Consider the following 27,033-nt stretch of genomic DNA (forward strand, 5'->3'; position numbering starts at 1 on the left):
TACTCACAGTTGTTTTATCATTTTGCAGGTTGCTCAAGTTTACCCGGATTTTTGCTCAACCACCACTCATGAAGGTGCACATATTTGGTTCCAACAATTGGTGCTTTCATGGAGAGCCCCATATTCCTCTCGACCAGACCATTCCACCGCCTGGATATGAAAAAGTTCAGTCAACAACAAAAGCCCAACCATCTCCCCAGACGATGCCCATCAGGGGCACAATGGCATCACCTCCATTGAGAAGATGTGGGAAAATGTCATGGATATTTGTCTATCGTTGGATGTCGTTCGACATAGTCCACTAATGAAAGAACCCATCCAACTCGTTGATATAAGGGCTCGCACCAAAGATCTCCAAGAAGCAGTTTCCCGCTTTGAGAACCTAGCTACTCGAAGGACGGAGGTGATCGATTTGACATTTGCAGAGTCATCTCGATGTTCCTTCCTAGAAAAACATCATAAGAAATCCAAGAATCACCCAGTCCAACGCTTGGGGTTATAGCGTCCTTTGAGATTAATTGCATATATGCGGAACAAGAATACTTGGAAAACACCAAAAAACAAATGAAGATAGCTTGCAAGAAACCAAGATTGGTGGCCAACATCAACAAGCCACTGGCCATCGACCCCAACATCTTGATGTTTTTTGATCGAGATGTGAAAGATGTCCACTTGCCTCATGATGATGCCCTCGTCATTAGGTCTAAATCTCAAACGCCTTAGTCCTCACACTTCACATTGAAACGACTCTTTGAATATGCCCTCATCCTTACACTTCACAATGAAACGGCTTTTCGAAGATGCATCGACCGTGTATTGAAAATTTCCTTTAATCGGTTTCAGTTGAAGCTCATAAATGTAACATCAACCCAAAACCCCCATAGCTCACAATTCGCACTCTCCACATCCCTAACTTCAAAAAACACAAAATGACTCCATTACTTGTGAGTTTTTGTTATTTATATTTGGGTATTTTTGTCATTTCAATTTTGTGCATGGAGTGTGCATAGCCAGTTTGTTCTATTTTGGTCCCAAGATTAACAAAAATGGTCATTTATGTCGAGTTCTCATGAATTAATCAGACTTAATACAACTATAGCGTGAACACATAATGTGAATAGAGAAAGATGGTGTGGGCTTATTGTTGATTATAAATACTATCAAGCCCTTTAAGTGGAAAATACTGGAGATGCTTACAAGGGGATTCTCGTAGTCACTGACTAGGATAATAGCGAAATTTTCACAACGGAGGGTTCACCAAATAACTCTGAATACGTGAATATCAAGCACTTTGAAGTCAACTTGTACTTGATAGGGGCACTGAATGAAGAAGTGTGGGGGTCACACACCAAACGAAAATAGGAATGATCAAAATTGCACATTGTTCAAGTCTGAATGTGTCGGTCCAAATAACTTCCAAATAAGACATGCGTTCATTCAACATGATTTAGGCCATACAAGGTTGTAGATGGTTGGGAAGTCCTCTGCACAATTAGCTCAAACCATAACCCTGAAGGAGTGGATCATTTACAATCACTAAAAGTTGATGATCATAACTATCACATGATATTTGTGGGTAACGTCTCTGAGAAACCATTCCAAGACTTTACTTGTCCCATCAGGGTCATCTATGGGTTTAAAAGGCTTATTGCATGCACTGAATGCAATCGAGTTTCCTACGAAAGTGGCATTAATTGTCTTCACTAGTTTTTCTTAATATTTGGTTTCTAAATATTTTATTATGTCCTTTGTGTAGTAGTGTGTTCAATAAAAGTTGTGTTCTTTGGGAATTCATTCTTGTTTTTAATGACGTAGTATGACTTTAATTCCATATTTCAGAAAGTACTAAATAAACTAATTAAGAAACCGAGAAAGGAACTAGAAACTTTGTACTCTTTTCTAAAAAAGTGAGAAGAGAAGTTTGATATCTTGCATCAACTTAGGGGTTTTATCAGATGGAGTACTACAATGCAATCCTTTTTTATGCATCTTTAACCAAACAATATGACATGCCCGAGAAACTTCGTGAATATAACATATAAAACTTTCGTGGATGTGTCCTAGTTTTCAATTTTCTGTAAAGCTGTCCATATTTCACATAATATCACCAGTTAATAGTTTTCTGTTTTTAAAATGCAAATGGCTTTCGTAAAAAATTCTAAGGGGTGATTACGTACTCATTAGTATTTTTTTTTTTGAATAAACAATATTATCAATATTAATGGAGAGGGGGTTGGACTTAGACTCACAATAGACTAGCTAGCAATAATGTGGTTCGAATTCACCTTTAGCGACAATTAAACCTAAAATCTCTCACTAACAAGTAAAGAAGAATACCACTGACCATAATACTAAGTGACGGAACTCATTAATAATTAACTCCGTAAAAAACTTCCTAAGCTAATTTCAAGAATTTCAAAGATTGTAAGGGGTGATTGTTATTGCAAATTTTACTTCATGTTCTTAATTTCTCTGAAAGGAGGCCAAAATGGAAGCGGAATGTTCAAACTCTTGACTCTTTAAAAAAAATCACATAAGCCAATTCCATGAATTCAAATAATTTTGAAGCTGTCACAACTGAGAAGCTTTGGCCACTTGAGGCAGTTTGATTAGTCTTCATCAAGTGAAAAGATATAAAAACAAGGTAAAATTAGGTTTTGATTTACATTTTCAATCTAAGGTGGATATTTTACATCTCTTTTTGGTGGATATTTTACATCTCTTTTTGGAGATGCTCTAAAATTCATTGACATTAAAATTTTACATTTTTTGTTGGCCAAAAATCTCTCAATGGAAGGATATAAAATATTCAATTTTGGCAGAGAATGTAAATAAAAAGCATGTAAACATACATTTTTTTTTACATCTTTAACAGACTTTGTCAGTTATAGAGGGAAAAAAAGTACCAAATTTACATCTCCTTCATTTGATTTGAATCCACATTCACATCTTTTGGAAATTCAAAATGAGAAGTAAATGTGCTTTTACGTCTCATATTTGTATCTTTGCACTAGAGATGCCGGTGTACATTTACAACTCTATATTTCTAACTTAATTTCCTCTAAAAGGAGGCAAAGACGGGAGGGGATTGTTCAAACTCTTGGCATGGAGGAGGGGAATGCTTGAACTCTTGGCTAAGTTCAAAACTTAATAAGCCAATTCTCTTAATTCAAATAATTTTGAAGTGAATTTTTGCAAATTTTGATTGTTTTTGCAAATCTCTATTTTGTGTCTTTTCTTTGGAATGGGGGCCAGAATGGGAGGAAAATGTTCGAAACTCTTTGCTCGGGTGTGGGATCAATGCTTAATAACACTAAAATTAAACATTTTCTTATCAATTTCACACAGTTGTGGAAAGATTTTCTCAATCAACAAGTGATTGATTGAACGCTTAAATGTGTCTTCGTGTACATACAACATAATTAATCCATGATAGGAGCATATTTATGCGACTTAGTTAGCTTGTTTTCTTGCATTTACATAGCTAATTTCTACTTGTTAGAGTGTTTTAAGCTATTTTCGTGTGTTTTTAGGTTCAATTGACAAAGTTGGCAAGAAAGTGCAATTTGGAGCATTTTAGAGCAGTTTTGGGCTTGGAATGGATTGCACATGCATGGAGCAAGGTGGATGAACGAATTTGAAGATCAAGAGAGGCTAGGAATGTGATTAACATATGGAAGAATTAAATTAAAGACTTGGAAGATAAGGAATCAGCTACAAAGAAAGAATATTATCCAAATTTCCTTATCTTATCCAAACCTTATCCAACCTTATCTTATCTTATCCTATCCTAATCTTTTCCTGCCCTAATTCCAGCTTCAAAGAGGACTCCTTTTCACATTAAATCACCTAAATATCAGGTTCTAGAAGCCCTATTTTCGTGCCCTAAGTTTATGCTATATGTAACCCTTCTAGAAGTTCTAGAATCTACCATAAGGACCATTCCTTGTCCTCCTTGGAATCTAATTGAAAGTGTCCTTGTTCTTTGGTGATTTGGAGTCCTAATTCCTCTCCTTTTCAGCCCAAATTCGTGCCTTCCCTTCACCATATAAATACATGATGCCGCAACACTCATCGACCACCACCCTCTACCACAATTTCACACCACACCATCCACCACACCTCAAGAACCTAAATTCACACAAATCCCCATTGTGGGTAGCAAGGAAGGAAGGAGGAGCCACCTAGAGTGTTTCTAGGTGTATTCTATCTTTGTTTTTAAGGTTTAAGTTTAATTATCTTTGTTTTGCGAAGTTGAGGAGCTAAACTTGTTTTAGCTAGAGGAGACTTTGAAACCATGATTATATTTGCAATATGAATTGATTTCATCCAATTATTGTTTCATAAATCATGAATGCGATTTACTTATCTGTTTGATTGATAACTTATTTTTGTATGTTGATTAAGGAGACCTACTTAGTTTGCATGCATGAATTTGATGCTAGAATATAAGGGAGTTTCACATAATAGTTATTCACTTATATTCACAAGTAGTGGAAGTCACTAGTCATGATTGTGTTAAGTGAATCCTTGGCAGGAGTCTCATGCGTTTCATAGTGATGAATGCCTTGTCAATGCTTATGATTTTCATAGAACTTAATGACTTTTGATATGTATCCCTATCATGCGTTTCTTATAGGGAACTTGAGAAAGATAATTTGGTTGTAATGCGTGTTCATTCAATTCAATGAAATAAGGAAAATCTAATGGTTGGTTGTGCGATGCAATTAACTTGGGGCATTGTCATTCATGGTTTAAAGGAATAATAACTGGAAATCAATTTGTATGTAAGTGTGTCATGTGTGGAGAAGGACCCTCTATCTAGCTTATCACCTATAGTTTTCCCTAATTTCGTCCAAAGTTGTTTAAGTCTTTAAATCTATTTGTTTTTACTTTAATTTCGTCCAAATCAATCTCCCATTTAATTAAGTGTGTTAGATTAGTTAGAAACTTGTTCAAATTTGTCCAATTTAGTGTTTTTAGTCTTAATAGTCTAAAATTCATCCAAATAACTTCTTAGAGTCTATTTTGAGTCAATTTAACTTAGTTTATGTGTTTTTAGTCTTTTTAGTTTGTTTTGAGTCATATAAGTCTAGTTAAGTATTTTTAAGTTTTGTTTTGTGTTTTTAAGTTCGTTTAGAGTAGATTAGCATCTCTTCTAATCCCCGGCCTAAAACGATCCCTACTTTCATATACTACAATCATAGGGTTTTAATTTGAGTGTTAGAATATTTCACATCAATCCATAAATTCTACATGTACAAAAATCAAAAGAGTTCATTTTCCACATTGTTTCTATCGGTTACCTGCCATTGTCCCCACATTAGTTAAAGCCCTGCAATAATATCAACTATTCAATGACTTCAGCTAATTAAACAACTTAGTTCTTGAAAACATGGCAAATACATATATACCTCAAAAATATTTTATTTGTTATTTTGTGTAAGGAGAGAGATTAATTAATGACAAATAGAAGCTATTCTACTTCCATTGCATAGGATTTGTTTTCGGTATTTCAATCGGAACAGGATCCCCTCCTAAGCTTTAGGAGGCTAAGCCTCCTGAGCAACCCATCCTAGTCGTTGAAATTTAATCCAACGGCTGAAATTATTATAACTTTTAGAAGGGGCCCTTGTTTGTAGCCGTTTGATCAAATCTCAACGGCCGGAATGAGGTGCCGTGGAGGCTTAGCCTCCTAAGCTCAGGAGGAGATCCGGTTCCATTTCAATCTACTAAGAAGTCTTACTTTTTAAACAATTTTTACTGTTCGATTTCTTAGAATCAAATCTTCATTGTTAATTAACCGTTTCTTGAGAATGATTAGAGTAATGTCACAACTGGGAAGCTTTGTCAACTTAAAGCAGTTTGATTAGTCTTCATCAAGTGAAGTTCATCTCCTTAGGAATAGCAGGCAATAATAAAGCGCCCACGTGAAGCATAGATTCTGTTGAGAGAACTCCCGGGTTCTTCTTCTTCTTTCATAACCTGAGCTTGGGGAAGGAAGAGATACGAGGGAGAAAGTCCACAGATTGTAGTTAAATTATTCTTTCAAGGAGGCCATAAATCAGTATTCCTTATCATGCTGGCTTAACAGGCCAGTTGTCATTTGATAGCTACAACACCTGCTCCTGCTTTATGTGTCCCAAACTTGCGTTTGTTTAGATGAAATATAGATAGTGATGGGAGTGAATTTAGATAGGAGATGGGGTTGTAAATAAATAAAACTCTGAATAATAAATGATTCATTCTAGAGGATGTTGAAGAGCCACGATGCTAGAGAGAGAGAGAGAGAGAGAGGGTCTTTGAGGTTTGTTATTGTGATGTGGCCCTTGTGGGTCTAAGGCTGTGCCGCAACGCAGAAGGCACAAGCAACAATCATGTCAATGTGGTGAAATCAGGGTGAGAGGGAGGAGAGAGACTGCCACATACAGAGAGGAAGAGAGAGATGTGTTAGGCCAAGCTTTGGGCTTTCTATTAGGCCAAGTAGGCATATTCCCACTCTATGTCCCCCCAACCCACTACACATTCATCTTTTTTATTGCAGCCCTCAATTTATTTTTATATTTTTAATTTTCATTCTTGAAGAAGATTAAAATTTAATAAAAATTTGGTGTTAAATTACATATTCATTTTAAACCTTTAATGTGTACTTAATTCAAATTTATATTATTTTTTTGTTTTTATATTTAATAGATATTTTATTTAATCCCTCCACATTAAATTTTAAATTTTTTATTATACACATTTTAATTCATTAATTCCATTTAACTTCCTCTAATTAGTGTATTTAAACGTTTTTATTGTACCAAGAACAAAAAGGGTCATTTCTATCTGGTTCTCTTGAATTAATCATACTTAATACAACTGTAGTAATGTTCATAGAGAAAAATGGTGTGGGCTTATCGTTGATTATAAATACTATCAAGCCCTTTTAAGTGGCAATACTGGAGATGCTTACAAGGGGGATTCTTATAGTCACCGACCAGGATCATAGCGATATTTTCACAACGGAGGTTTCACCAAATAACTCCGAATACATGAATATAAAGCACTTTGAAACCAACTTATACTTGAGAGGGGCACTAAATGAGCAAGTGTGGTGGATCATGGCCACCGCTCACACACCAAATGAAAATAGGAATGATCAAAATTGCACATTGTTCAAGCCTGACTGTGTCGGACCAAATAACTTTTGAATAAGACATGCGTTCATTCAACATTATTTAAAGGCCTTACAAGGTTGTAGATGGTTAGCAAGTCCTCTGTGCAAGCAGCTCAAGCCAGAACCCTAAGAGGGAGGAGAGAGATTGCCACACAGAGAGAGGGAGAGAGAGATGTGTTAGGCCAAGCTTTGGGCTTTCTATTGGGCCAAGTAGGCATATTCAAACTCTATGTGCCCCCAACCCACTACACATTCATCTTTTTTATTGCAGCCCCCAATTTATTTTTATATTTTTAATTTTGATTCTTGAAGAAGATTAAAATTTAATAAAAATTTGGTGTTCAATTACATATTCATTTTAAACCTTTAATGTGTACTTAATTAAAATTTATATTATATTTTTGTTTTTATATTTAATAGATATTTTATTTAATCCGTCCACATTAAATTTTAAATTTATTATTATTCACATGTTAATTCAAGTATTTATCAAATATAGCAAAAAATTAACTCTTGATTTCAAAATTGTCACTTTTGATAGAAACTTTAAAATATATCCAAAATTTCACTTAAATGGACACAGATACCCTCAAATTTAACAATTAAATAAATTAAAGACTTTTTAGCTACTGTCACCTCAAGCTCGGGTCCACCTTCACCTTCGCTTCTACACTCCACCACCACAACCCTATCCCCTTCGACGCCCTCATCACTGACATTGGGCACCACCGCAGTCTCCGCAAGTGGGAGCAACAAAATTTCAAGCATGCCTTCAACGCCTTTTTTCTTTCAATGCATTTTTTCTTACTAATATTATTTGTAGTTTTAAATATAAAAATAGTTTTTAAAATTAATCCACATGTTGTTATATGATTGTATTTGTAAGACCCACGTGGTGCCACATCATCACACTAATAGAGCAATTGACAGATTAATGATCACTGATAGGATTTGTATCACTTGTAAAAGTAGGCATAAACACACTTAAAATATTGTAAGAGGACAAGGTTTTTGTAGTATAAAAGCAAGATCGTTTTCCATGGGGATTGAATTAATAATTCGGTTTTCCCACCTCCTAATGATTTGATGCCAGAACTTGTGGAATGAAGATTACAGAAATGCACATATGAATCCCCTCGAATTTTATAATACAAAGGCATTAGTAGATTATGAAGTTTTGAATTCAGTTACTTGTAGTAAATTGAGCAAGGAATCTAATTTGTTTCTAGTAGTTTGTATTTCGCTCACCGTTATTCTATCAGCTTTGTTCTTCGATGGAGTTGTGTTTCCTAGCATGTTGTCCAAGCCTATACTATTAAGGATAGAATAGGACCACCAACTAAGTCTATGCCTAATTAAAAGCTTTCTTAGTTGTTAAGCTATAGCTGTTAAAGTAGTTGGTGACATAACCAATAGTATCTATTTACATTGGATTGTACACATTTTGTTTGGGTAATGAAATCATTTCATTCAACAACTTCTCTCTCTACAATTCCTGCTCTCTCTATTTCTCTAACCTTTCTTCTATAGAGATATGAATTTCTACATGGCATCTTCGCCATAGTCCACCAACTTTGATCCACCGCTTCCATTTTCTGGAACTTTCTCACCATTTCCCGCCTTCCAAACAGATCCTACTCAACCTAATTTCTTTAATTTCTTTAATTTCTTCTCCAATCTTGATCATCTGATGGCGACTACGATGAACTCGGCAAACTCCTCTTCTCCGATTGCTTTGTCTGGCTCTCATGGCGATGTTACGAATCCATTTGTTCAATCTCTCTCTTCGATTACCGTTCAAAATATTACCAGTATGGTGCCAACAAAACTCACTCGTCATAATTACATCACCTGGCACAGTCTCTTCAACCCTGTCCTAAAGCGATTCAGGCTTTTAGGGCTCATCAATGGCACTGATGTGTGTCCTCCTCAATTTGTGATTGATTTTTCTGGATCTCAAGTTCCTAATCCAGCATATGAGACTTGGTGTGAACAAGATCAAATCTTGATGGTTTGGATCAATTCGACCTTATCTGAAAATCTCCTTCCCTTGACGGTTGGCATGGATGATTCCAGATCTCTATGGCAATCTCTTGAGCGTCATTTTTCTGGTGCCTCTCGCACTCATATCCATAGCTTACACTCGAAGATCCAAACTATCCAGAAAATAGACTTTTCGATGATCGATTATCTCAATTCTCTCAAGGAGATTTCTGATAAACTCGTTGCAGCTGGTGATCCAATCTCTAAATCTGATCTTGTTGCCTACATGCTTTCTGGTATCTCTAATGAGTATGACTCATTTGTTGATTCTACTGAAACAAGAATTGAAGTGTCGATACTAATGAACTACATGGATTACTTCTTAGTAAAGAGATTTCTCTTTAGAAACAAAAGACCAGAGCATCTTCTTCTTCTTCTGCACCATTTCATGCCTATACAGCTCAACATGGATCTTCTGGTGACAACAATAACTGAGGCAATTCTCGTGGCTGCTTTCAGAATCGTAATCAATATAATCAAAATCGAAATTTTAGAGGTAGTCATACATACAATAACACCTCAGGTAATCTTCTTAGACTTGGCCCCAATCAAGATCCATATTTTCTGGTCAGCCCTCCAATACTAACAATTCTAGATGGTTTCTTCTATGTCAATTATGCCTCAAATTTGGTCACGAAGCTCTCCAATTTTGAGAAACTCTCTCAGTTTACCTCTCAAAGATCACACATTGGACCTCCTATTGGCATGACTGCTATTATTTCTCCTCCACCAAGCTATTGGTTAACTGATAATGGTGCATCTCATCATGTGACATCGGATCCAGCTTCTCTCAACTCTATCATTCCCTACACTGGCAGTGATCAACTCTTTGTTGGTAATGGTAAAGGTCTATGTAGTTTTCATACTGGACCTACTTTAATTTGTACTACGAATGCTACATTTAAACTCAATGATGTGTTGTTAGTTCCAAAAGTTTCACATAACTTGTTATCAGTTTACGAGTTTGTCTGTGATAATTAGGCTACTATGACCTTTGATCCATTTGGGTTCTATATAAAAGACCAAAGAACTGGGAAAATGCTCTTCCATGGCCCTTGTGAAGGTGACTTATATCCTTTTTACTGGGATGCATGCAATGGTACTTCTGGAATTGCTCTCTCTCTCCCCTCAAGCATTGATGATAACTAAAGTGGATGCTCATATCTGGCATAAACATCTAGGTCATCCATTGAGTCTAGTTTTACATACTGTTGTGAATAAAAATCATCTACCTATTATTGATTCTGTCAATACAGGGTTTATTTGTACTGATTGTAAGTTGGGGAAGGCTTCTAGACTATCATTTTCTACTGTGCCTTATACTTCCACTAGGCCATTTCATTTACTACACACTGATGTTTTGGGGACATTCTCCCACTCATTTATGTACTGGTTATAAATACTACCTCATTGTGGTAAATGATTACATTAAATACAGCTGGTTATATCCAATATTCTATAAATCATATGTTTACTCAATCTTCAAGACTTTTGTTCACAAAGTTCAAACGTATTTTTACTGTAAAATACAATGCCTAAGGTCAGATTCAGGGGGTGAATTCTTAAGCAAGGATTTTCAAAACTTTCTTAAGGAACAAGGTATTAAACATCAATTAAGTTGTCCTCATACACCTAAACAAAATAGGTGTGCAGAAAGGAAACATAGGCATGTTGTTGAAATGGGTAGGATTCTTCTTTCTTATAGTGGTTTGGCAACAAAATTCTGGGTAGATGCATTTCAAACTGCAAGGTATCTCATCAATAGACTGCATCTTCAATCATCTTCTGTTAGTCATTGGGAGAAACTATTCAAAGTAACTCCTAAGTATCATAATCTTAAGGCATTTGGTTGTGCTTGTTATCCCTGGTTGCAGTCCTACTCATCTCATAAACTAGATACAAAGAGAAAACTGTGTGTCTTTCTTGGGTATAGTCTCAATCATAGTGGTTACAGATGCTTTGATCCTATAGCTAATAAAGTTTATGTCTCACGACATGTTACATTTGATGAACAATTTTTTCCTTTTAAGAATGGCATGTTCTCAGGTTTTACTCCATCTTTAGTTGCTCTCTCTACAAATTCAACTCCTATTACTGTGACTATTCCAGTTCCCTCAACAACAAGTACTTGTTTATCACATCATCAGGTCTCTTCAACATCTGATGATTACCCATCTAATACTTCCAGCATTCCAATAGATTGTCAACGGTCTACTCAATCCTCAGCACTTGAACTCGTGCCTATTAATACCCATCCTATGATTACAAGGGCTAAAGCTGGAATTCACAAGTCAAAGGTCTTAACTGCAACTAAACACTCTCTTCCAACCTCTGTTGATTCAATTACATGTCTTCTTCGAACACCTACCATTTTTTTACAAGCTTCAAATAATCCAAACTAGATGGCAGACTTGAAGGCTAAGTTTCAAGTTTTGCAGTCCACTGGAACTTGGGAATTAGTTCATTTTCATCCTAATTTGAACTTGGTAGGTTGCAAATGGGTGTTTAAGGTCAAGCATATACCAAATGGTTCGGTAGAAAGGTACAAGGCTTGGGTAGTGGCTAAGGGGTTCCATCAACAAGAAGGTTTTGATTTCTCTGAGACTTTCAGCCCTGTTGTTAAGCCTACAACTATAAGAATTCTATTATCCATTGTTGTTTCCTATGACTGGTATATTCATCAACTTGATGTAAGTAATGCTTTCTTGCATGGTACTTTAAAGAAGGATGTCTACATGATCCAGCCATATGGCTTTGTTGATCCAACCAAACCACAACATGTTTGCAAGCTCAAAAAGCCTTTATATGGCTTAAAACAGACACCTAGGGCCTGGTATGAAGCATTTTACAAGGCCATTCTGTCATTGGGATTCTCATATTCCTACTCTGACACCGGTTTGTTTATCACAAAGGATTCTACCATCACATTTATCTTTGTCTATGTCAATGATATCATCATCACTAGTAGCTCTACCTCAGTCTGCAACTCCATTATTTCTCAGTTACAGACTATGTTTCCTGTCAAGGACTTGGGTGATATTCATTACTCCCTGGGTATTAAGGTTCACAGATCTGCTACAGGTCTGTTTCTTAATTAGTCTAAATATGTCATTGACTTGTTAAAGAATACTAATATGGTTGGTGTCAAGCCTTGTTCCACTCCTGTTGGTTCTACAAAACTACATCACTCAGGTACTCTTATCTCTGATCCTAAGTTTTATAGATCAATAGTTAGGGCTTTATAGTATCTCACATAGACAAGACCCCGATTTGGCATTTGCTATTAACCAAGTATGTTAGTATATGCACTCTCCTCGGACAATTCATTTGCAGGCAGTCAAACAGATACTTCATTATTTGAAGGGTACCCTTATTCAGGCCTATGGTTTACTAAAGGTTATCAAAGCCTCAAAGCGTGGTCTGATGCAGATTGGGCAGGTTGCCCTATTGATAAGCGATCAACTAGTGGCTACTGTGTTTTCTTTGGTCGTGATCTCATATCTTGGAGTGTAAAGAAGCAAAGTACTGTTGCACTGTCATCTACTGAAGCCAAGTATAGGTCTTTGGCTAATACAGTTGTAAAACTCAGTTGGATATGTAAGATCCTGCAAAATATCTCATTTCCCATTCTCAAAACTCCTGCGATTTTTTGTGACAACAAAAGTGCAATTGCACTAGCCTTCAATCATGTCTTCCGTGCTCGGACCAAACATGTTAACATTGACTATCATTATGTACAGGAAAAAGTTCTCAGTGTACATCATGTTACATCTCTTCTTCAACTAGCAGACATTTGCACCAAATCTTTGCTTTCTCATAGTTTTGTCGAGTTGACTTCCAACCTTTTAGTTAAATCCCCTAACTTTAGCTTGAGTGTAACAACCAGTTTCGAAAATTACGTTTTAATTAATTGAAATTACGAAAATACCGCTAACTATGGAATGGTTAACTTTTGTTGACCTTCTTTAGTAGACATATTAGAATTTTTCTCATATTTTATTCTTATAGCACTCGCTAATACAAACGTGCACGCACAATCGAAATCAAATTCGATGTTAAAGCGAAGCTCGTACGAATTTTTGAACGTAAGGGTATTTTGGTAATTTCACAAGTGGAGATTTTTCTCCACATTGGATCACTTCATGGGTGACACATGACACCCTATTTCTGGTGCCCTTTTTCCCTCTTTTTCCCGTGACTTTCTTCTCTCTCTCTAGAATTCTCTATATTTCTCTTTCTCTCATTTATACTCTCATCACCTTTCCAACAAGATCACACACACACCCATACCTACATACCCACAAATAGCTACCACACCCTTATCACCACCATCTGGACCTTTATTCTCACCCTCACCTTTCCGAGTTATCTCTCTCTCTCATTTTCAACACTATGCACCGTCACTGTGCACGTGTTTTTCCAACGAGGTATGTTGAACTCACTCTTAAATATTCCTAGATCGGGTTTAGTAAGGTGTTTAGGTAGTGTTTGAGACTTTTTGGTAGTGTTTTAATTCAGGAACACCTCGGGAAGCATTCTTCATACTTTCCGATGAACCCTGTAGGTTTCAAGCCATTTTCCAGCCGATCTCGACTTCAACTCCATCCCATGTTGGTACAACTCGAATCCTTATTCTCTTATCTTCAATTTGGCTTCTGAATGATAGATTTTAATTAAGGTTTGACCCCAGATAGAGCCGAGGAAGTTTTCCTAGCGAAAACCCAAAAACCTGGTGTCCTTTTTCGATGCTTTTCGACGGCCAATGAAGCAATTGGGTTGATTCATCCCATAGCCCAAATGGAAGCCTAACCCAGCTATTGGGCCAACCCACTGAACCGGCCCAACCCCTTTATCCTTAGCCCATTAACCCTTTTAACCCAGGCCTAACCTTTAGGCCTAGCAACCCATTAGCCTAGGCCCTACCTATTTCCCCTAGCCCATGCCTAAACCCTTAAACTAGCCCATTAACCTTTGGGCTAGCCCAATTACCGAGCCCAATCTAAACCCAAAAGCCCTAAATCGGTCTAACGCACTAACTATTGACCTAGATCGAATCAGCGTTGACTAAACCAGATCGTTGACCTAACCCGATCGTTGACCATTGACCGTTGACTTTGAGTTAACTTTTCGAGTTCTGACGGAACCCTTCTTAAACTAATTTCCACGTCCTGATTCCAAATCTGCACTCCGTTATCCCAAATTCCAACGTTTTGGTAGATTTTTATTAAATGTACTATATTTGTGTTTAGGTGCAATTGAGGGAAGTGATCCAGTCCATCATAGTACGAGCGGCTCTTCGATAGTGGAGTACTTGTGAGTGGACCCCTTCTAAACTTACATATTTTTGCAAAATATTAGCCTAGCATGCATTCATATTTCATGATTTAAATATGTTATATAATATGCTTTACGAATTTTTATAATTATGATTTATCGAAATTATGTTTTTACGAACGATTATGGATTATTCGATTCTCGTATATGAAGTTCTATGGCTTACAGATTTGTGATTATTTTATGGATTTATAAATATGATTTGCTATGGATTTATGAGACAAGATTTGAGCTTTTGAGCTCTGATGTTTTAACATGAGATTTTGATGTACGTTTTTGGTACTTATCTAGAGGGTTATCATACGGTACATCCGCACACCACGGGTATAGATGTCTATAGCCATAGCACACCGATGATGGAGGAGCGATGAAGACTACGACCCAAGCTTTTAGGCTTTCCCCTACCAGTGATCCTGCTTACTCCCATTTATGTATGTTTTTCCTTGACTCTTGTAATTTGATGTTTATCTTTCTTTGGCACTCTGTTTTTTGGTATGCTCTGGACATATTGCATCTTTTACTCCTAATTTGTAATCATTGATCTTTCTATTCGTTCCTTTAGATTTTGCATCATTATTATTGTCACTTCACATTTATGGTTCCGTATCATTTCTACTTGTTTATGATTTTTAGTTACAGGTCATTTTATATTCTCACTTGCTCCCTATCATTCATGTTCACACACTTAAGGCTTTCGTCACTCTTGAGTGTCAACCCTGAAGGATATTATTTTTGGAAACTAGTTCATTTGAGCAACATCTATGCATGCTATTAACAATTAAAAGGCGGAATCATGCTTGTATGCACTCAAAAACAAAACTTTGACCATGAAATTCAAAGCCTAGTAGTTATGGTGAACCAAGACTCAACTCAAAACAAAGTGAGTTAAGAAATCTTATACCTTTGTTGATTCCTTTTTGCATAAGGAAAGGCTATTCACACATGTGAGGTCCTTCTTTCCTTAGTCTCCTTGCTCCTTGACTCCATGGATGTGGATGGAGGAACTTTGCTTCTTGGCTCTATGACTTCTTGGATGGATGAAGGAATGGATTCTCCAAGTTCCCAAAATAGGGAACCTCTAAGTCTCCACACCAAGGAGAGCATTGATGAAGAGATGAGTGACCTAGAGGACGGAAGATTGCTATCTATGTTCCTCTAGGGTGGTAAGCCTTCATTAGAAAAGATAGAGCTTTGTGTTCTCTTATCTTCCCTTAGAAAATCCTATGAATGAAATGGCTATAAAGTTGCCTTTATACCACCTCACAATGGAGTGGCAAACGTGCAATTAACACAAGTTTGCCTACCCTTCACCCTATGGACGACCTTGATGGGTTTATTGGGCTTTGAAGCCCTGTGTGTTTTCAAGTTGTCATACAACTTGAGTCAATAGGCTTGACATTCAAATCCCTTTGGGCCTTGCTGCCCAAAACTAACTCTAGGTCTATAACGAACTTATTCATTTGATTAATTAACATATTAATTAATCCTAGCCATAAATAATTAATGCATTTAATTATCTTTACTCATCTCCATTGTTTTTTCAATCTCTAGCTTACTCGGTGTACGATCCATTAGGTTCCTTTTAGCGAGGTAGTGGGCGATTAGAACTCTTCAAATCGATTGTGAATTGAAACATACTTTCAATTCTCCCTTTAGTGATTATACACCTTTAGGGCTTCCACAAATCATGAGTGACACTTAGCAGTTTATCATGGCTACCTAAGCTAATCAGAAGAGGTGGAGAACCTATTCAGTTTAGGATTGCAATGTAATACGGTCTTTCTCTAATACAATACTCTTGGCCACATTGTTTGGTTTGATAGTTTATTCATGTCTATTATCCAATGTGATTCATTTACTTATATGATTACCTTGAATGTGATTTGGAACGACTTTCTAAATCACATTCATACTCTGGCCAGAGATTCTTAATCATATCATAAAGTATTCTCCCTCAAACAGTTTGAAGGTTAGAGATCCCTTGTTGCGCATTCACTTGCCTCCATGGCTAAGTGACTTAACCCAACTATGTCGTGGACACCCTTTGACGTAGTGACTTTGACATAGTCAAAGATCAAAGACCTAACCACAAGACAATTATGATGCCTTAGGTCAAATGACTACTTTGCCTTATCCCAACCATGAGTTCTCATGTGATATGAGTATGAGAACTCATTGTTGATCACGTTCAGTGAACTTATTCTCTATTGAGCACCCATTAACTCCTTTAGATCACATTCTCCCAATTACATATTCCTTGGACTTATCGTTTAAGCATATAACATTTATATGAGACAACTTTAAACAATAATCTTTGCCCTTTTATATTAAACTAGATTAGTTTAACATGTGAAATGTCCGTAAAGTATCATAGGGCACATTTCCAACAGGCCCGCACGTGCCTTCTAGGTATCATCTAGATATCTAGGTTGGGGCATGTTAGTTTAGTATCAAAGCTTTGTTGATTTGGTTTTATTTAGTTTATCCTATTGGTTTACTTTATTAATCTGATTTCGTTGGTTCCATCCTGTTATTTCACTGTTGTTGGTCCAGAGCATATGTATTATTTCATACTCTTCTCTTGATTGTTACTTCCCTTCATTAACTATTGTTGCCTTTCGTCCTCGATTTTTCTTGAATTAATTATTTCCTTCCCATGATTATTATTTCTTCAATTGATTGTTGTATTCTTTCATTAATTGTTATTTCTTTCCGTTGAGTGTTATTCCCTTCTATTGATTTATATTTCTTTGTATTGATTGTTATTTTCTTCGTTAATTGTTATTTCTTCTATGAATGTGGCTTCCTTTTACGCTTTTTCATTCCCTTTTATTTCCAAGTGGGAAATTTGTACTTCTTTCGCTTTTGATTACGAGCTATTTTGTTATACTAAACTCCATTTTTGGTTGTTTCTCAGAATCATGAACACTCATGGTGGTAATATTCCTCGACGTCCACGTACTGGTGTGTTAGGTGGATTCCAGTAGTTGGTTACTACTCTACTCCGGGCAATCCCTGGGAACCGCGGCCAGAGCCGCACATATGTTGAGATTGTCTGTAATCACAGGGTGACAGATTTGAATATTGTGGACGCTTGTGAGGAGGTAAAGGAGTGGCTGGAGAAAGTCGAAGATGTTTTTGATGTCATGCAGTGTCCTGAGGTGGGTGGGTAAAGACAACTGGTCATTTCCTTATAGGTGATGCCAAAACCTGGTGGGACTCTATTAAGGGATCTCTGTCTCCTAATACACCAATTACATGGAGGACATTTCGGGAACTCTTTTCTGATTACTTCCTCAATCCTCTGTACATCACCAAAAAAATATAGGAATTCTATGCTCTGCGCCAAGGTAACATGTCAATTACCGAGCTTGATAGTATATTCAAACGTTTAGTGAAGCATGTCCCCTCAGTGGCTGGGAATCAGTAGGAGATAATGTACCATTTTGACATTGATGTATTAGATGAGATATGCCCTTTCTTGTCAGTGATGTCGTTTGATTCTTACGAGAGTATGGTTCATACAACTTTACGGATAAAACGCTCGTTCTTGACTTCCAGCAACATAAGCTAGTTTCGGGGTCAGTTTTCTTGGGGTTGAGGATTTTGATCACAGAGCTATAGAGAGTGATCTTCATCATCTAGCATCGGCTCGAAACACTCTTATTCGTTCAAGCGCCATGGACAGAGGTAAGGATTTTCCAGCGAGGGGTCAGGTATTGAGGTAGCGAGACAGTTGTTCAATCATTTCCCATCCGCTACTCCAATGTGCATACGATGTGGCAATCACCATCGGGGTGATTGTTTCAACACGTCTAATTCGTGTTATAATTATGGTGGCATAGGGCAATATGCCCATGACTGCCCTACCGGCTGACCTTTTGAGAGTATTGCATCTGACTTAGGCTATGATGGAGCTAGCAGTTTAGGCTACAGTGGAGCAAGTGGTTTAGGCTATAGTAGAGTCAATAGTTTAGGCTATGATAGAGCTAGTAGTTTGGGCACATAGCAGCAGAGCCAAGGACATCAGCAAGGCTCAGGATGAGCTTCTGGTAGTCGTACCTAGGGTGGTGCCGATGGTTGCAGTGGTCGTTCAGGTCGTAATAATCAGGGTGTTCACACCCGTGGAGGTCGAGGAAACAGTTGAGGACATCAGGTGACTGGCTATATCAACGCTATGACACAGCAGAAGGCCCAGCAGAATCCTCAAGTCATCACGGGTATGTTATTCACCTTCGATCGCTGGGTACATGTTTTGATTGATCCGGGTGCCATATTTTCATTTATATTATCCCTATTGGCAAAAGTTATGAACCTACAACCAACCGAGATTGGTTATGATATACTAATAGAACTACCTCCTGATGAGATATTTTGTGTGCAGTGGGAGTGTAGACATTGCCCAGTTTATGTAGAAGGTGTATTATTTGAGGTGACTCTCATTCCTTTTAAATTGGTAGTGTTTGATCTCATACTAGGGATGGACTTGTTATCTAAGCACGATGTGCATGTGGGTTGTACGAGTAAAATAGTGACCTTTCTCCGACCTAGACAGCCGGATATTGTATTTCAAGGAGAGCGAAGAATTCTTCAGAACAATATTATTTCTGCCCACAAGGCAATGAAGTCCTTCTAGAAAGGTTATGAAGGGTTCTTGGCTTATATAGTTGCACCTGGTAAGTCTTTTATTAGTGTTGGGGATGTGTCTATAGTAAATGAGTTTGTCGATGTGTTCCCTGATGACCTACTTGGACTGCCACCTACACGAGAAATCGAATTCACTATTGACGTGCTTCCAGGTACTAACCCTATCTCCTTGGCACCTTATCGTATGGCACCAGCCGAGCTACAAGTGTTAAAAGTAAAGTTACAACAACTCGTTGATAAAGACTTCATTCAGCCAAGTATGTCCCATAGGGTGCCCCTATATTATTTCTTAAAAAGAAAGATGATTTGATGCGACTATGTGTCGATTATCGACAACTTGATCAGGTGACAATAAAGAATCGTTATCCGTTACCTCGCATCAACGACTTGTTTGACCAGTTAAAGGGCGCTCGTGTATTATCCAAAATTAATCTTCGTTCTAGATATCATCAGTTATTGATCCGGAGAAAGATGTTTGGAAGACTGCATTTCACACTTGTTATGGGCATTATGAGTTTCGCGTAATGCCATCCGGATTAACGAATACACCTACGGCCTTCATGGATTTGATGAATCAAGTGTTCAAACCATACCTTGATTGATTCATCATTGTATTCATCGATGACATCCTAGTCTACTCCAAGAGTGAGGTAGAGCACGCTAGACATCTGAGGATGGTGTTGGAGAAGCTGAGAAAACATCAATTGTACGCAAAGTTCAGTAAATGTTAGTTTTGGCTAGATCAAATTAGCTTTCTTAGACATGTCATCTCTGCTGAAGGCATAGTGTAGATCGTCAGAAGGTATCGGGGGTTGCAGCATGGGAGCAACCCAAGAACGTCACTAAAATCAGAAGCTTTCTGGGCTTAACAGGCTATTATCGATGTTTCGTACAGGACTTCTCAACCATTGCTTTGTTGCTTACCAGGTTAATTCAAAAAGGCATGAAGTTCGAGTGGGATGAAGACTGTGAGCGAAGCTTTCAAGAGCTCAAATGCTGCCTTACTCACGCCCCTGTTCTTGCCCTCCCAAAAGATGGCAGTGAGTTCGAGATTTACAGTGATGCTTCTGCATCAAGTTTGGGTTGCCTGTTGATGTAGCATGGAAAGGTCATCGCATATGCTTTGAGACAGCTTAAACCGCATGAAAGAAATTATCCCACCCACAATCTTGAGCTAGAGGCAGTGGTGTTTGCACTAAAAGTGCGGCGACACTATCTATATGGTGAGAAATGTCATATCTTCACATATGACAAGAGTCTGAAATATGTATTCACACAAAAAGAGTTGAACATGAGATAAAGGAGATGGATGGAACTTATCAGCAATTATGATTGTACGATTGAATACCATCATGGGTATACTAATGTTGTAACCTATGCGCTTAGCCAAAAATCTCACAGGCAACTTGCCTCTCTTTGGGCCGTGCATGTTCCCTTATTATTTTCTCTACGGGGGATTGGTATTTCCCCGACGCTTAATCCACAGAAAGCAATTTTGGCTCATCTACGTGTTCGATCAATGTTTGGAGATTTAATTCAATAGGCTCATAACAAGATTAGCAGTGTGCATAACTGAAAGAGCAAGTGCAGGATGGGCTCATACAGGATTTGAGAATCCATAAAGATGGGATGTTAATGCATAGGAACATGGTATTTATGCCTAGAAATAATCAGGAGGTAAAGACGGTGATCCTCGATGAAACGCACCAGTCAGCATATGCTATGCATCTTGGTAGCACGAAAATGTACCAAACCATCCGCCCCTATTATTATTGGTATGGTATGAAATGAGGAATCGCCGACTATGTGAGGAAGTGTATAGTTTGTCAACAGGTTAAGGGAGAGAGGTAGAAACCTGGTGGATTACTACAAAACCTCCTGATTCCAGCTTGGAAATGGAAAGACATCATAATGGATTTTGTTTATGGGTTGCCAAAGACTCGGTCAAATTTTGATGGCAACAAACTGACTAAATCTACTCACTTTATACCCGTCCAAAAGAACTATAAACTGGAGAAATTAGCAAAGCTATTTATTGAGAATATTGTCATGTATCACGGCATACCGGTCACTATTGTATCAGATCAGGATCCGAGGTTTACTTCCAGATTTTGGAAGGCATTTCATGACGCTCTGGATACTAAATTATTGTGCAGCACTGCTTATCACCTGCAAACGGATGGTCAATCTGAGAGAACGACACAAACCCTTGAAAATATTTTGAGGGCTTGCGAACTTTAGTGGAAGGGTAATTGGGACGAGTATTTATCTTTGGCGGAGTTCGCATATAATAACTGATATCACTTCAGCATCGGTATGGTACCATTCGAGGGGTTATACAACAAGGCATGCAGGACACCATTATGTTGGACCGAGGTTAGCAAACGTGTGTTGGTAGGACCAGAGATCGTGGATACTACAAATGCCAACATCCTACTGATAAAGAGGAATTTGAAGTCTGCCCAAGACCAACAAAAGAGTATTGCCAATAAACATTCCACGGACCGAGAATATGGAGTTGGTGACTATGTAGTCCTGAAGTTGTCACCTTGAAAGGGTGTTTTGCGTTTCAGCAACCTAGGAAAGTTAAGTCCACGATATATTGGGCCTTACCGAATTTCAGAGAGAATCGGCGTTATTGCATACTGGTTAGAGATGCTACCAGAGTTGATGCAGATACACGACGTGTTTCACATATCTATGCTTCAGAAGTATGTGTCAGATCCGTCACACATCCTACAACCATAACCATTAGAAGTGCAACCAGATATGAGTTATGTAGAGGAACTAGTGGTGATTCTTGATCGACAGGATACAGTGTTGAGGAATAAGGTCATTCCGCCAGTAAAAGTTTTATGGAGGAATCATGCAGTCGAGGAGGCAATGTGTCTGCTGTAGCAAAACTAAACGGAAAAAAAATAAAAAAAACGACCTGTTTCAAAAATTACATTTTAATTAATTGGAATTACAAAAATACCCTTAACTACAAAATAGTTGACTTTTGTTGACCTTCGTTAGCCGACATATTAGAATTTTTCTCATATTTTATCTTATAGCACTCATCAATACAAATGCTCACGCACAATTGAAATCGAATTCGGTGTTAAAGCGAAGCTCATACTAATTTTTTAACGTAAACGCATTTTGGTAATTTCACACATGGAGATTTTTCTCCACATTGGACCACTTCATGGGTGACACATGGCACCCCATTTCTGGTGCCTTTTTCCCCTTTTTCTTCTATGACTTTCTTCTCTCTCTCTCTCTCTCTCTCTCTCTCTCTAGAATTCTCTATCTCTCTCACTCTCTTGTTTATATTCTCCTCACCTCTCCGGTGAGATCACACACACACACCCATACCTACATACTCATGGATAACTACCACACCCTCATGACCACCATCTGGACCTTCATTCTCTCCCTCACCCTTCCGAGCTTTCTCTCTCTCTTTTTGTCACTATGCACTTGTTTTTTCGATGAGGTAATTCGAACTCACCCCTAAATATTCCTAGATTGGGTTTAGCAAGGTGTTTAGGCAGTGTTTGAGACTTTTTGGTAGTGTTTTAACGCAAGAACACCTCGAGAAGCATTCTCCATACTTTCCAGCGAACCCCGTAGGTTTCAGGCCATTTTTCGGGCTGATCTCGACTTCAACTCCACCCCATTTTGGTACAACTCAAATACTTATTCTCTTATCTTCAATTTGGCTTTTGAATGATAGATTTTGGTTAAGGTTTCACCCCGGATCAGAGTTGAGGAAGTTTTCCCGGCGAAAACCCAAAAACCCGGTGTCCTTCTTCGATGTTTTCTGGTGGCCCGCAAAGCAATTGGGCCAATTCGTCCCACAGCCCACATAAGAGCCCAACCTAGCTGCTGGGCCAACCCACTAAACTGGCCCAATCCCTTTAGCCTTAGCCCATTAACCTTTTTAACCTAGGCTTAACCTTTGGGCCTGGCAACCTATTAGCCTAGGCCTAGCCTGTTTCCCTTAGCCCATGCAACTGACTCACTAACCTTTGAGCCAACCCAATCACCGAGCCCAACCCGAGCCCAAAAGCCCTAAACCGATCCAACAAACTAACTGTTGACCCAGACCGATCCGGCGTTGACCCAACCGTACCCGACCGGATCGTTGACCTAACCCAGCAATTAACCGGCGACCGTGACGTTAATTGTTAATGGTTGACTTTTTCAGGTTCGGACAGAACCCTTTCAAGACTAATTTTGACGCCCTGATTCCAAATCTGCACTCCGTTTTCCCAAATTCCAATGTTTTGGTAGAGTTTTATTAAATGTACTCTCTTTATGTTTAGGTGCAACGGAAGGAAGTGATCCAGTCTATACAAGTACGAGCGGCTCTCTGGTAGTGGAGTACTTGTGAGTCGACCCCTTCTAAACTTATATGTTTTTATAAAATATTAGCCTAGCATGCATTCATATTTCATGATTTAAATATGTTTTATAATATGCTTTATGGATTTTTATAATTATGATTTATCGAGATTATGTTTTTACGAACGGTTATGGATTATTGGATTCTCATATATGAAGTTCTATGGCTTACGGATTTGTGATTATTTTCTGGATTTATGAATATGACTTGCCATGGATTTATGAGATGAGGTTTGAGCTTTTGAGCTCCATTGTTTTAATATGAGATTTTGAGGTACACTTTCGGTACTTATCTAGAGGGTTATCATACGACACATCTGCACACCACGGGTATAAATGTTTATGGCCCTAGGACACATATGATGGAGGAGTGAGATATGATATATTACATACCCCCAACTTCACTTCCGAAAGCAGTGTCGGACAGCTTCACTAGCCACAGCTAGTGTCGGTGTGGATGTAGGCTATTTTATTCAGCTTCACCTTTGAGTGATGAACAAGTTATACAGCTTCACCTTCGGGTGATGGATAGGTTAATTATTCAGCTTCACCTTTGGGTGATGGACAGGTACTACCTTCGGGCAACTAGGATACCCCTAGTTGAGTACATCACGGTTACAATTTACATATGTTTTACGAATGTTTTACATGGCATGCTAGGGTTTTTATAAAACCTATATGTAGTATTATATATGTGTTTTCAAAATAGAGGGTTAGTATGTTCTAAAATAGAAGGGTTTTCGTACTATTTGTATTATTATAAATTATGGTCCACTCACCTTTTCTAGTTTGTGCCCCCTCAGGACATAGCAACGAAGAGTACGACCCAAGCTTCGAGGCTTTCCCCTACCAATGATCCTGCTTACTCTCATTTACATATGTCCGTCCTTGAGTCTTGTAATTTGATGTTTATCTTTCTTTGGCACTCTGTTTGTTGATATGCTTTGGACGTATTGCATCTTTTACAACGGATTTGTAATCATTGATCTTTCTATTCATTCCTGTAGATTTTGCATCATTATTATTGTCACTTCGCATTTATGGTTCCATATCATTTCTACTTGTTTATGATTTTTAGTTACAGGTCATTTTATTTTCTCATTTGTTCCGTATCATTCATGTTGTTCACACACTTAGGGCTTGCGTCACTCTTGAGTGTCGGCCCACACGTGCCCTCTAGGTATCATATGGATATCTAGGTTGGGGCGTGTCATTGAGGGAATGTGTTAAGCATACAATAGGACCACCAACTAAGTCTATACCTGATTAAAAGCTTTCTTAGTTGTTAAGCTATAGCTGTTAGAGTAGTTGGTGACATAACCAATTGTATCTATTTATATTGGATTGTACACATTCTGTTTGGGTAATGAAATCATTTCATTCAACAACTTCTCTCTCTACAATTCTCCCTCTCTGCAATTCCCGCTCTCTCTATTTCTCTAACCTTTCTTCTACAGAGATATGAATTTCTACATATACTTCTGTGAATTGATGAGTTTAGTAATATGAGAGTGAATGAAGCTAAGTGTTAAAGTGAACAAAATAAAACAAAGAAAGAATAAGCAAAGAAAATACCTGCAAATGGCTTTTCAGATTTAATCCCTTCAATCCCGTGACCCTCAAGACAGACTTTGGAGTTGCTTCTGAAAACAGATTAAACTAACTGGATTAATTAGAGAATTAGAAGTAAGGCTGGTTTCGGTTTGGTAAACCGAAAAATTGGATAGGGCTTTGTTTATTAGGCTGGATTTTTGGCTCTCCCAATTGAATCCCATATTTAAGTGACTTTGAGTGCCAAATTTTGAGGTAATTTAAGTGGCTTAATGTGTTTTAAAATTTGAATGGATTAAACTGCTCAAGAACAAAGTAGAGACAAAATCTAATACACACTCAAAGTTTCACCATGAGCATAAACATTATGCACGATTTGTGATGCTACTCATATTTTGTCTTGTAAAATAGTCTAACATGTTATATTCTCAGAGTATGAATTGAGATGAAAAGTATGCCAGATAAAGTATTGCTCAAAATTCAAATGTGTATATCGTCCAAACATGATAACATCCCCTATTCATTCAAATGGTTCCTACCCAAAATTCAACCAAATAACAGGCTCAAAAATCCCAAAGAGTTCATTGGAGTAACAAGAAGTAAAAGAAACAAGTCGTTGAAAAACAGAAATTCATCCTTAAGAAAAATAAGAAGACACTGTCAGGGCCACCGAGTTTAGTTATAGCATCGACAAATCTGTCGTGAAGATCCAGCGTCCACCTTAAACTTGGTTTGGGGTCTCTTGTCATCATCAGCCCATTCTCATAACCACAATTCCCTTCCCCTTCACTACTAACATAAACATTCCTCTCCATCAATTATTCAGATTAATTCTTCTAGCTTGTTGCAGCTGCTTTTGCTTTTCCGCCAGGTGATTCTCAGAAACGCAGAAAGTAGCTCCTGAGAAAGACTGATCGGAGTGGAAAGAAAGACAGAAAGCAGAAGCATTAAGAAAAAGAAGGAACATAGAAACAGTAGCAAAAACAAGAATGCGTTGTTTTCAAGTGGTATATTTATACTTATTTATTCAAACAGCATATGTTTGTAATCTAAGTAGAACTGTAAAGATTTCGTAGCGTTTAATTAAGTTGGTCTATGCAGTATACTCCGCTTTTGCATTCGTTGAGTTTAGATTGTGTCCCCTAGTTAAAGATTAAACTACAGGAGCAGCGGAGCTCTCAAACCCCAACTAGGTAGCTACTTAATACGCCACTAACCACATCTTCGTAGTACATTTTTATAATAATCGCTAACTAGTTAGTGACGTAATACGGCGTGATCCAAACCGTTCATTGTATTGCATTGTATTGCATATTTCTATCGGAGAGAAAAGTTCGGCAACGAATCTGAAGACGAAGCAGCAATGATTCCCTCAATAATAAAAGGTTTGGCTGGCGGGCTGGCTGATTCGACGGCAAGTCATGGTTTCTAATAAGGGTTGCATGTGCAGAGAAGGACACGTTACGAAATCTCCGCATGCGACGGGACTGCGAGAATATTATCAGTGCCTTCCGGTAGGGTGGGTACCTGCTGGAGACCATTGATTTATGTCCGTGAAAAGCTGTCTCTGTCCATCCATCCCCCTTCTTCCTCTTAGATTTGGTTGACATATTATTTTTAAGAAAAAGAATGGTGCATTCATTGTTGAGAATCAATGTCACCCCAAAACCATAAGTAATCCACAACCCAATCTAAAGTCCAAGTCCATATCTAGTTTGATGATGTAATTGCTTACAATTGCAAAGTTAGGCAATGTTAGGTATGGTTGAGTGGAAAAAAATTAGGTGCAATTAATGGGTTATGTTAGGTATGGTTGAGTGGAAAAAATTAGGTGCAATTAATGGGTTTTGTGTGGTAGTAAATAATCTTAGTTTAATTAAGTGTGTGGTGTAGCTTTCATTTGG

General features: G+C 37.9%; 1 pseudogene; it reads right to left on the minus strand.

Annotated features, from left to right (window-relative positions):
- Nucleotides 1-25,944, minus strand: part of LOC137711287 (myb family transcription factor PHL11-like) — a 70,729-nt pseudogene extending 44,785 nt beyond the window's left edge.
- Nucleotides 25,945-27,033: the final 1,089 nt, after the last annotated feature.

The sequence above is a fragment of the Pyrus communis genome, chromosome 12 (genome assembly GCF_963583255.1).
Source record: "Pyrus communis chromosome 12, drPyrComm1.1, whole genome shotgun sequence".
Classification (NCBI taxonomy): Eukaryota; Viridiplantae; Streptophyta; class Magnoliopsida; order Rosales; family Rosaceae; genus Pyrus; species Pyrus communis.